Source organism: Protopterus annectens, chromosome 5.part0 (assembly GCF_019279795.1).
Source record: "Protopterus annectens isolate FY-2018-M chromosome 5.part0, PAN1.0, whole genome shotgun sequence".
NCBI lineage: Eukaryota > Metazoa > Chordata > Ceratodontiformes > Protopteridae > Protopterus > Protopterus annectens.
The window spans coordinates 1,954,759,705-1,954,771,131 of record NC_056735.1 but is presented as its reverse complement, the minus strand read 5'-3'; positions in this window follow the sequence as shown (position 1 = coordinate 1,954,771,131).

The following is an 11,427-nucleotide window of genomic DNA, read 5'->3' as shown; positions in this document are numbered from 1 at the left end:
GTAAGCATTATTAAATATCATCAGCTGAGTGAATAATAGCTTTTGAAGAGATACTGATCTTAAAGTTAGATTGATTGCTTTCAATATTTTATTTTCATCATTCAGTAATAATTTATCCTTCCAATATTTAGATAAAAGTATTTGGTTATTATATTTCACATCTTTTATCAAATTATATGAAGCCGTTATATATTTGAAGTCTTGCTTAAGAGTTTGCTATAAGTTTGAACAAATGGTTAAGTCTTCTTCTTTAATTATAAAATTACTAAAATAAGTTATTGAAAGATCCTTTAATTGTCTCATTATAATTAAATAAGAGTTAGGAAGGCTCAGCTCTCTTAACATGTCGTGTATTGAGATACTAAGAAAGGGATATAAATCAAGTATGGTTAAATCAATTATAAGTGGGAATTTTTTAAGATCTATCAATTGATTACTGATTTTCAAATTCGGGTTCTTATGAAATGGTTGAAAGGTCATCACATACTGTAAGAGATTTAGTGATTTAAACAGGTTTTGTATTGATATTATATATAATCTAATATGTTCCATCAAAGCGTATATTTTAAAGGTATCTTTATTTAAAAAAGGTAATGCCTTAAAATTAATACCCAATTTGGCAACATGTTTATAATTCAGAATCAACCACTTGGGTGACCATTTAGTACTGGACTTATCAAAGTTAACCACTCTTAGAATTCTATTAGCATTTATTATTAAATAATATGCTTCAAAGTTCGGTAATTCTAAACCACCCTTATTTTTCGGAGTCATCAGTTTATCATAGGATATTCTAGTTTTCCTAGGTTCCCATACAAATCTACCTAATTCCGTATGAAGTTGTTTAAAGAATTTCCTAGAAATTGAGACTTGAGTAGCTTCAAAGATATATAATATTCTAGGGAGAACATTCATTTTAATAATTGAAGTCTTTGCCATTATTGGTAATTTCAGATTATTCCATCTTTTTAAATCAGACAGTATATGATCCCAAATTAGCTTGTCATTGTTCACATAAAAGTCTTTATTATCTGTTGAGAAAATGATACCTAAATATTTTATTTTTTCTTCGGATTTTACCTGACCTATCAATGGTAAAAGCGAAAAGGGTGTAGGAATCTTTAAGGGAAATAAATTGTTTTTTTTTAATTTATTTTGTAATTAGATATTTCTGCAAAATCTTCCACTGCTTTTAATATCTTCTTAGTATCTGAAACAGGTGTCGTACAATAAATATTAAGATCATCAGCAAAAGCAGCCATAGATATTTTCGTACCATATATTATTGGAGCATTATGATAAATATTTTGCTTAATATGTAAAAATAGTGGTTCTAGATATAAATTGAATAAAATAGGAGATAGCGGACATTCTTGACAGGTACCATTCTTAATTTGTATTATTTTGAGAAATTTTTATTAATATATAAAGTTGCATAGGGATTATTGTATAATTTTTTTAATGTTAAAATGAAGTCTTGGGGTATATTAAAATATGATAGAATATCAAACAAAATTTTTAAATTAACTCTATCAAAAGCTTTTTGAGCATCAATTATGAGTGCGTAACCATTAAGATTTTTATGAGTGGCATAAGAAATGAGTGTATGAAGTGATAACGTATTATTGGTAGTTTGTCTACCATTTATAAAGCCAGCTTGTTCATCAGATATTATTAGGTTTATTACCTTCTTCAATCTATTGGCTAAAATAGATGTCATAATTTTCATATCTATATTTAAAATGAAATGGGTCTATAGTTATCTGGATTTTGAAGATCTGCATTCTCTTTAGGTATAAGAATTGTTTTTGAAGCATTAAAATGCAGATCATTAATTTTATTGTTAATTATATAATTAAATACTTGTGGAAGTATTTTACCCAGTATATCACCAAAAGTTTTGTAAAATTCAGAAGTCAAACCATCCGGTCCTGGAGCTTTATGTGGCTTCAAATTATTAATTGTATCTGTTATCTCCTCAGAAGAAATTGGTTTGATTAAACTCTCATGAGACTCATCACCAATTTTCGGAAAAGTAATCTTCTGCAAAAAATCGTTATTACTCTTATGTATAAGTAATTCCTGATGTTCGCCATAAATTTGAGAGAATATTAATTCAAAGATATTCATAATGTCTTCAGTATTGGTATATCTTTTATTATTAAACTGTATTTCAGAAATTTGAGAATGTATTTTCGATTGATTAATGATGCGAGCTGGTGCTTTTGATGGGGTCTGAATATGATTAGCGTATTTTACCAGTATTTTCTGTTCATAAAATGACAATTTACTATTTTGTAGTAAAAAAAGATCTTTTTGACATTTTAATAACTCTGTTTCAGTTTGTTTACTATAGTTCCCGATTAAATCTTGATCTAGTAACTTAATTTTAGTTTCCAATTCTTGTATGTCTCTAGTTTGTATTTTCTTATAATAAGTAGCCTTTTGGAGAAAAATTCCTCTTATTTGTGCTTTGGTCATTGCCCGTTCTATATCAGATGGATGCCGGTGTTTAGAAAGATTAACTAGTAGGTGATTGCAGGCCTCTTGAATTTCTTTAGTTATGTCTTCTTTATTTAATAAATACGGATTTAGAGACCAATTATAACCTCTATGATGCCTACTATTTCTAATGTCTTTGTTAAAAATTAATGTGATTCTAGAATGATCCGATAAGTGTCGAGCTTGTATAGATACACAAGGATCTAAAGTAATTAGTATGTCTGAAATTAGGAAAAAATCAATCCTAGACCACATTTTATGACAACTTGAATAAAATGTAGTTATTTGAGTTTGTTTGATTGTTTGTGTATTTAAATGGGTCATATAATTTGAAATCTGTTTTAAGTTCCTTTAATGCTATCACTGCTTGATTATTAAAAGACCTGTGTGAACTTGATTTATCCAATTTGGGATCTTGATATGTATTCCAATCACCTCCTATTATTATATAACAGTTATTGAATTGAGTCAGGACAAAATAAAGTGATGTTATAAAAAGCTGTTGATTGGTACATGGGGCATATATATTAATAAGTGCCACAGGCTTATCATAAAGTGTAGATGAAAGATTCACATAACACCATCTTCCCTCTTTGTCTATTTTAAAATCTAGAATTTTCTCTTGATACTGATTTTTAATGATAATAGCCACTCCTGCACTATTAGTTGTTCCCTCAGAAGCTACCACTTGTCTAATCCATTTCTTACTTTTAAGGACAGCCCATTGGTCATTGGTCAAGTGGGTTTCTTGTAATAAGATAAAATATGCCTTTGATTGGAAAAATAAATGAAAAAATAATTTATTTTTTTCATGTTCTGGAGCCCTTTAGTATTCCATGAGTCTATTATCCACATACTAAGATCTTTAATTCGTTTAAAGATATTTTAAAATTGAGAAACAGTATTAAATTTGAGTATACTAGCACAATACATGTTGTCTGGAAGCAATCTTGACATCCTATCCCTAACCAGTGCCTATCCACTATTCCCCTGGTCCAGGACGTATATAGGTTTTTTACACTGTTAAAACTTTTATAGTTAAATAACTTCACTAAACATCTATTCTTTATCTTACAAAATATAACATCAAAAACATGCAAGAAACCTATAAAAGCTACATCTAACTCTACAAAGCCTAATCCAAACATTCCCTAATAAACACTGATGAATATCCACAGCTCTTGTACACATTATATAGTTAAGCCTATCAAGTAAACAGTTTTCATTACACTTACATTTACTATCCTACCTCACTAATAGTTCTCATATATTGTTACTTATACTAAGTAGTTGTATCTCATTAAGTTACCTAATAACCATATTTAAATCTAAAATAGTCAAGTATGTGGCAGTACACCTATTAAACAATAACATTATTAAAGTAAAGGTAATTCACCATATGTATTGTTAATTAAAAGAGAGAAAAAGAACTACGGAGAAAGCAAATGTTTAACATTCAAATAATATTAAATCTGACTTTCTTTATGCAGCCTAAATTATCTAGAATTATCATGTCAGCAAATAAGGTGAATAAAAAGGACTCTAACTTCACTTTACTGGATAATATAGTTAAATTTGTAAAATGATAACTAAGTAATACAGTTCTCAAAACAGTCGGAACCACATGCCAGTACATAAACAAGCTAAGCTTCACATCTGGAGTGCGCACAATATACTGTTTCATGATCTCTTTATCTAGTATTTATCTCAACACTAAATCCCCTTATTATCTAAAGATTTGCAGTATTAAAACACATCAGTAATACAGAAAAAAGAATACTAAAAATATACTACCAGGTTATTAACACAACAATATTCAGTGTAACATACCTAAGGAAAAAGAATAACTATAGTAAAGCTATAATACTTCTAAGCAATCAGTTAAATGACACATTTTGAACCAGTACATTGTTAATTCAATTATAATCATACCTGAATGAATCCACAGTCCCCTTTAAATCAGTAAAATATATTACATACTTTAAATGTCCACGAATGCTCATTTTGCAGTCCAAATAGCTTCCACTTCCTCAACAGAGATCTTCCTGCTTCCTAAGCTTGTAATCCTGTTTTCAAGCTCGCGATGGGGGAACCATTAAGTGGATGGACTTCCGGATGCGCCACCTCGAAAGCGGACCCTCAGCAGCACCTAAAGGACTTCCTTTTACTTCGCGAAGGGGCTCAGTTCGTAAAAGCCATAAAAGTTCGGAAAATCTTCGTGGACGAGCTGGAGCTGAAAAAATAAACTAGTTAAACATTTACCAAGGGGCCTGGAGAAGAAAAAAGAACAAACAAAGGATTTTGAAGCCTCGAAATATAGTAAGCATGGAATCCCAGGATCCATGTTGCTGCAAACAGACTGGATGGCCAGATCAAGCTTCCGATGCTGGAAGGGACTTAAAAATCTTCAAAAAGGTAACTTTTGCTTCTTTTTTGTAGATATGGAGTATTTGGAACCCTCGACTGTAAAAATCAATATGTTAGGATATTTTATTTGAAATTTGATGTTCTTTTCAATGAGAAACTTACAGTATGGAGATAATGCTTGTCTAGCTTGCATATTTGCAATGGTAAATCCTGAGCCATAGAAACTTTATTATTTTGCCACATAATATAACCTCCATTTTTTTTAACAGTTAAAATTATTTTGTTTACGTCCAGGTAATTGAGTATTTTGACGTATACTGGTCTAGGTATGTTTGAGGCTTGTGCTTCTCTGAGAGCTCTATGGGCTCTTTCTATGACTATTTGTTTAGCTATGTCCGAGTCATTAAACAACATTTCAAGTATTTGTGTAATGGTAGAAATTAAATCATTGTATTGGATAGATTCTGGAATTCCTCTGATAATTATATTGTTCCTTCTGGATCGTGCCTCCAAATCCAGGATTTTATTTTGCATGGATTGAATATCCAGGTCATGAATGTCTGTTTTTTTTTGCAAGCAATGTTATTCTGTCCTCATTTTCAGATATTCTGGCTTCTGATTTATCTATTCTTTCAAGAATTTGAGTGCATGTGGCACCAAAAGAATGCACCTGTTTTGATAATTCTTTTAAAGCTTCTTGGATAGGTAAGAAAGCAGTTTTAATATCTTCCATATTAGCCATTTGATCCGGTTTATTTTTCATTCCAGCTTTTGAAAGTTCCTGCTGTTTTGTAATCTTCTGCCTTTTTGTTGTTAAATCTTTTTCTGGCGACTGAAGTTCTGATAATTTAGTTTTTGTTGTTGTTGTTTCCATACTTTTATCTTCTTTTGACATTGTGAAGCAAAGCAGATCTTTAGTATAGCTGAATGATAAATATCCACGGTTACTACTCAGACAGTTCCTTTGTTTACTACTCTGTTCAGAGTCAGTCAGGCAATCAGATCCAATCCTGTTAATTTGTTTATTTTCCTCCGGTTCCTTCACTCTCAGATGATATTTAGTTGTAGTAGATTAATTTTAGCCAACAATTAGTGTAGAAAAACTTGCAGTATATCCTCGGGGTTAATTTTTATTCCAAGTATCTGAAGAGCTGTAGATATGCAGTGTCTACAGAATGGCAGCCATCTTTGAATCCATGATGTCAGAATCTTAATTGTCTGTCATTATTTATCGACTTCACTCTTCATTGATATACTTGAAACCACATATTGGATGAGGAACACATCAAAAATATGAGGCAAAAATCTGGAGTCTGCAAAAATCTGGACAGTTGAGAGGCACCAATTATGAGATCATGCAAAAGTGGGGAAAAAATTACCCTACTCTCCAGAGATCTCAGAAAATACACACTGCACACAATTTCTCAGTTCCTTGCACTATGTTAGTATTGGCTGATAAACCTAACTCTAACCATATATAGAAAAAACCCTTTATTTAACACTAGTACCATTCAGACTAATCATGTCTTAATATTACTGATGGGTTTTAGTTTAAAGATTAAAAAAGGAAATTGTTTTCCTTTTTCAATCTTGTTAGGTCCAGAGTTTTGTCAGTTCAGTAATATGGATATTTAAAAGGTATTTGTTGAAGTTTTGCTTTTGACATTTAAACTATTCATACATTGTTACAATTCAATGTGTGTGTGTGTGTGTGTGTGTGTGTGTGTGTGTGTGTGTGTGTGTGTGTGTGTGTGTGTGTGTATGTGTGTACGCATGTGTGTGTGTGAGTGTGTGAGCATATATACCTAATTTAAATTCATGATGGTTCACCAGTGATGAATGCAGACAAAACGTATAAAGATTCTGCACTGATTATATTACAACAAGATGACTTAGAAGCAAGTAAAAATTGAAACAAAAGGTTCTTGGCATTTACAACCTAATAAAGTGGCCATTGATCACTAGTAATGCAGCTGGTAAAGGCAAAAAATATACAAATGACCTCTGTATAGCCAGTTACTTGTATAGATGTTGAGTGCATAAATTACATATAATCTTAGCTGGCTTACTACCTTTGACTATTTTCATATACTACATTTTTCTTCTTTAAATGTGAATCAGGTTATTTATTGAATAACATGGCTTCTCTACAGTTGATTGAGGTAGAAATCATTTTTGTAGGAAAAAAGACAGAGTTAGAAAACCAATCCCTGTTTTCCACTGGAAATCATTTTAATATGTGCCAGCAATGATTCACTTTTTTGGGGAGATTCCTGCCTTCTTCGAGTTAGTACAACCATGAATTTGATATATATATATATATATATATATATATATATATATATATATATATGTGTGTGTGTGTGTGTGTGTGTGTGTGTCTGTGTGTGTGTGTGTGTGTGTGTGTGTGTGTGTGTGTGTGTGTGTGTATGTGTGTGGGTTTGAGGGTGGGGGGGGATTGCCCCTGCAAAAAATGTTTAAAGTAATAATGTTTACCTTTCTTTGTTTTAGACATTATATTTCATTATTTTGGATTGTCAGCTTTGTAGAATTTTATAGCAGAACTGATAAAGCAACACAGTTTCCAAGATGTGCATAAATACAGCAACAGCTTCCTTTAACTACATGTAAACTGACATCAGCCATTTTAGATGAATGTCAGTAAACAATAAACCATATGCGTGCATATTAGAGAGTGTGCGCATGTGCGTGTGCACATGCTCGCGCTTTGTGTGTGTGTGTGTGTGTGTGTGTGTGTGTGTGTGTGTGTGTGTGTGTGTGTGTGTGTGTTTGTGTGTGTGTGTCTGTCTGTGTGTGCCATTGTGCATGCGTGTATGTGCACCATTTTGTGTGTGTGTGTGTGTGTGTGTGTGTGTGTGTGTGTGTGTGTGTGTGTGTGTGTGTGTGTGTGTGCTTGAGCATGTGTGTATGCTTGTGTGCTGAGGCATCCATGTAAAACCCATTTTCCATTTTTTACAGTGAATAAGAAATGGGCTTCAGAAAACAGTCAGATGTAAAAAAGTGACTTAAATGACTTGGGATGTATTAATGCCTTCTGCAGAATGGCACAAGAAAATAGCTGAATGTATAAACTGAACAAAATTAAGACATGCTGTGAAGCAAAATAATGAATGCTGAGGAATGATTGAAAGGAAATAATAAAGGTTATACAGATTTGGTGATGAAAAATATTATAGCATGCCTCAGACATCATGCTAATCTGTCGCTTTCTTTGCGTTCTTTATCTTTCTCTTCTTTTCTTTCTCTCTTTTGACTAGCTGCAGGGAGATATCGATACATCATTATGTACTCAACCTGCTGTCATGGAAACAGAGATATTTCCAGGAGAAATAGTTCAATATTCAATCCAGGCTTCACTTAATGTCAGCCCTTTTACCAATGGTCTGCCATTCAACATTTTTTCTTCTTTTTTTTATCTTCTTCTACTCTGTCTCTGCCAATATTCTGTATTTCTTGTTAAAAAAATCAAAATGTGCCTATATCATAATGACAGAGCACACTCATAGTGCATTATCTCTCTCCCTTTGCTGCCGTGTAATTTTTTTCAGTAATGGTGATATTAAAACTCAATCCCCCCCCCCAAAAAAAAAACAGTAGTATGAAATGGTTCCAGTTATATATGATACTTTTAAAGAAAACTCTTGTTAAGGGAAAAAAAAAAGAAATTGTGGAAACTATGCTTGTACTATTATACTGATCAAAGGCAGAAAAACACTCACAGTGAAATGAAAGGTGATATGACTGACTGGGAATTGACCATCCAGAGCAGAAAGTAATGAAATAAGAAAGGGAAATGGCAGACTATCAAATCAGTAAGGTGAAGCCTAATTGTTTCCCCAAGAGAATGACACAGAGAAATTATTGGCTATTCAGTCTATGCAGAAGTCAGTTGCTAATATTGTGCATTACAGCAAGCATGAATCCCAGGATAGTACATACTGAGGGTATTATTTCAAAGCTTCATAAGTAGTTGTGATCAACAAGAGATACGCAGTATTCCTTTGTCAAAAGCATACATTTTTTTATCCAGACAGCCACTATCACAGTCCTTAATTTAGCGGAAGTATACTCAACCAAAATTTTAAATCACAGCTCTCTGCAGAGTAACATAACCCCTTTACATGTGCAGATAACTTTACAGTGAAACAGTATACCAGATCAAAGCTTGTCATTTTTATCTTATTTTGATATTACATTTGTTTTAGACACTTTTAACTACCAAATTAGCAAATGTGCACTGTGTTATAGAAATGCCTTTTCTAACAGAAAATAGCAATATGAATAAAAACGGCAGTGTTGCTTTTCTGTTTTTTTTCTGAGAGGACTAAAGTAAAGGAATAGAGAATTGAAAGCAAATAAATATTTTAGGCCCAGTTGCCAGATGCAGTCCTCACTAAGTAATAAGCTTAATCTATTGTTCCAACATTTAAAAGAATCCTGAGTGTCTTCCCAATACTTTTGAATCTCTGTGCTATGTTTGTACTTGAAGTGTAAAAAGGTAGAAGCCAGACATATTGTTTTTTTAATCCTAATATTTTATTACTGTAGTAAACTCACACCTAACTCAGGAGCTACTGTCACTCACTGAATATTGATATTGTCTCCTGAGTCAGACCATACAAAAATGAAATGTTACAAGCTTTATGAAAGTGAACTCAAAGCCAGTAGATTGTGACTGCTATATTACTCTTGGGATTCACAGATGGTTTTGGCATTGTGATCTGTAAATTAGCTTGGGGTGTGGCCATGTGCTGGGTGTAGGAGCGTCTAAGACTCAGACAGCACAGGCATGTAATGGTAAAAACACTTTAGTATGCTACATATGCTATTACATGTATAATGGTATGCAAATGTGGAGCCCGTGCAAATAAATCACATAAAGAATGCAAAGGAATGTAACAAAAAAGTAGACTTCCTCAGTAACATATAAAGCAGCAATAGTGCATTCCCATTTTGAATGCTAAGATTCACAGTGCCCCAGTAGGTGCTATCCTAGGTAGGAGTGGGACAACAGTGTATGCTGCAGCTACCTACAGAGCCAGTGCTTGCACTGCTGAAACCATCCATGCCAGAGGAAGTGGTCTGATGCCTGACATGGCACCAGCTCTTAGACTGAGTACTTTTATCAATTCAACAGTGATACTGTAAGTAATCTAGTCAAACAGTTGTGACTGCAAGTGGAAATAACGGGGCTACATAGTATGCACATTTCTAAGGTTGCAAAAGTACTTGGATCCTTAATCTTAGTGATATGGGCTTCAGAACCTATAACTTTTCCTAAACATTACGCTACAGTATGGGACAGAGTATATCTGGTTCTCCAGCACAACAGAGGAGCTAACCAACACCCTGTGGGCCTTTCATGACATAGCCCATTTCCCTGAAGTTATGAGAGTCATATGTTAACATACATTTAACAATTAAGAGGACAACTGTTACAAAAGGCCTGTGATGCATTAACAGAAAGCACTTCTTCTATTTGAACTACCCGGCAATTTTTAATAACAAGGAATTATTCATAATGTGTCTGTGTACCACCTAAGAGTTTCAAATGATTTGTACATTAATTTCAAGTCTAACTTATACTAATGCTTCCTGCAAGAGAATGTCCACAGGGTGACCTGCTTGTTAGGTGGACACACATGCTACAATTACAGACCTATATATGCAAGTAGTATGAAAGCTGGGAGCAAGGCACACAGGCTGTCTGCTGTGTGCTGCAGGTAATGTTGGATTTGCCTTGGATGATGAGCTCAGCATTAAACCTATAACTTATAACATAGTTCATGCAGAAACAAAAAAAAAAAAAAAAAAAAAACAAAGAGGAACATGGATTTTAAACACTAAAAGGGTATTTACAATGACTGGACATCTCAGAAGGGGTATTGAAATTCAGCCCAGATATATATGCAGCAAAATACTTGTAAGTATACCATACACCACAACATGGCACTTTTACTATGCAACATGGCGTTGTGAAAACAAATGGAGCAGCAAGTGAGCATCATGGCAGGGTATTCCATTCCCATTATAGCAGTGAGCAAAGGGCATACTGGAAAGATACTGGAGGTACATGCAGCAGAGCAGCAGTAGAAGTATCATGGCTGTTGCAGAGGTAGACATGATAAATTACAGCACTGGCAAAGAGGAGGCATTTGTTTCACAGCTATGGACCATGACAAAAATAACACAAATAAAATGATACATGTGGTATCACATCCAGACTTTACAGGCCAGTGCAATGGCTAGCCATTGGTAGATATCTGACATAACAATGCCAAGAAATATTTGGAGTTGTCAGTGAATAATCATCATCATTTGCATGAGTGGTATGAAATCCAATTACAGCTGACTAAAACACTAAAGTATGGGTCACAGTATGTGACATACCTCTCAAATTTCTACATTTTCACAGAATGTTCAGATATTTGCCTCATATTTTTGGCATGTTCCTCATAAAATTTTGGTTTTCTGGATTTTTGTGGCAAATTAGTGTAGACTGACTTCACTAAATAATGATTGGAATTTGAGTTAGAT